This window comes from Vulpes vulpes, chromosome 9 (genome assembly GCF_048418805.1).
Source record: "Vulpes vulpes isolate BD-2025 chromosome 9, VulVul3, whole genome shotgun sequence".
In the NCBI taxonomy this organism is placed as follows: Eukaryota; Metazoa; Chordata; class Mammalia; order Carnivora; family Canidae; genus Vulpes; species Vulpes vulpes.
This window is the reverse complement of record NC_132788.1, coordinates 46185628-46187560: the sequence shown is the minus strand read 5'-3', so window position 1 is coordinate 46187560 and position 1933 is coordinate 46185628.

Genomic DNA, 1933 nt, shown 5'->3' with positions numbered 1-1933 from the left:
GGGATCTTTGGGTGGCGCAGTGGTTTAGCGCCTGCCTTTGGCCCAGGGCACGATCCCAGGATCGAACCCTACGTCGGGCTCCCGGTGCATGGAGCCTGCCTCCCTCTGTCTCTGCCTCTCTCTCTCTCTGTGACTATCATAAATAAATAAAAATTAAAAAAAAAAAGGATTGGGAAGAAGGTATGACTATAAAGGAATAATTGCACCACAGAGTTTCTTTATTGTGATAGAACAGGTATGTGTTCTGATTATGGTGGAGATTACACACATCTACAAGTCATAAAATTTCACACAACTATATATCCTTCCCAAAGTGTTTAAATGTATAAAATGGGTGAAATCTGAATTAGGTGTGCAGTTTAGTTCATGGTATTCTACCCATGTCAATGATCTGATTTAATAATGACCCATGGCTAAGATCTTGTCATTGGGAGAAGCTGTGGAAGACGATACACAGGAACTCTCTGTGCTAATTTTGCAACTTCTTGTGAGTCTAAAATTATTTCAAAATAAAAAATGACAACAAAAATCAGTTTCCCATATTTACAGAGAAGTAAATTAAAATTCAGAAAGGCTACGTAACCTGCCCTTATAAAGAAACCCTCAAGCTAGTAAAAGGCCAAACTTGAATTTAAGCAGCAGGACTTAGGAGTCATGTGACTATCGAAACTTAAATTGATTTTTTTTTAGATTTTATTTTTAAGTAATCTCTACACCCCACAGCGGGGCCCAAACTCAGGACCCTGAGATCAAGAGTCCCATGTCCACTGACTGAGCCAAACAGGTACCCCTAAACTGGTTTTATTTTTATTTATTTATTTATTTTTTTAAAAAGATTTTTATTCTTTTTTTTCTTTTTTTTTTTTTTTTATTTATGATAGTCACAGAGAGGGGGGGGGGGGCAGAGACATAGGCAGAGGGAGAAGCAGGCTCCATGCACCGGGAGCCCGATGTGGGATTCGATCCCGGGTCTCCAGGATCGCGCCCTGGGCCAAAGGCAGGCGCCAAACCGCTGCGCCACCCAGGGATCCCCCTAAACTGGTTTTAAATAAAATTAAAAATTCAGTTCCCTACTTGCTCTAGACATATTTCAGGGACTCAATATCTACTTGTAGCTAATGGCTGCCATATTATGCAGTGCAGACAAGGAACATATCTGTCATCTCAGAGAGTTCTAATGCACCGTGTTGCCTAAAGTAACACACAATGACTCACTAATTTGTCTTCCTTGACTTTTTCCTGCCTCTCTCACACAATCAATCATGTTTTTTTAAGAGGTTCAGCTCTCCATGTCTCAAATGGGTCCCTGACATCTGAAATGAGGAGAACAGCATTGAGTTATTTTCAGCACTATTATGCAGAATCCAATTATAATAGAACCCTGATGTCTTCTATATAAACATATCAAGTTTTATGCTTATGTCATTAATACCATGGTATGTTTAATATGATCAAAATTGCAATAGGCATAATAATAGCACTTCTTAAAATGTCTACATCCTAATCCCCAAAACCTTTGAATATTATATAGCATAGAAAAGGGGAAAGAAAGTAGCAGATAGAATTAAAGTTTGCTGATCAGCTGACCTTGGATGGGTAAATTATTCTGGATTATCCAGGTGAGCCCAATGGAATCATAAGGTTCTTAAAAATGGAAGAAGGAGGGAGAAGAAGATTCAGTGTCAAAGTGATACAGAGGGAGAAAGACTTGACAGGCTATCAGTGCCTCTGAAAATGGAAGGGAACCACATGCCCAAGGAATGCAGGCAACCTCTAAAAGCTAGAAAAAGCAAGAAAACAAATTCTTCTATAGAGCTTCCAAAGAGGAATGCAGCCCTGCTAACACTTTGAATTTAACCTGCTCAGAGTGATTTTGGACTGATAACTTCCAGAACTATAAGATGATACATTTGTGTTATTTCTTAAGCAACTA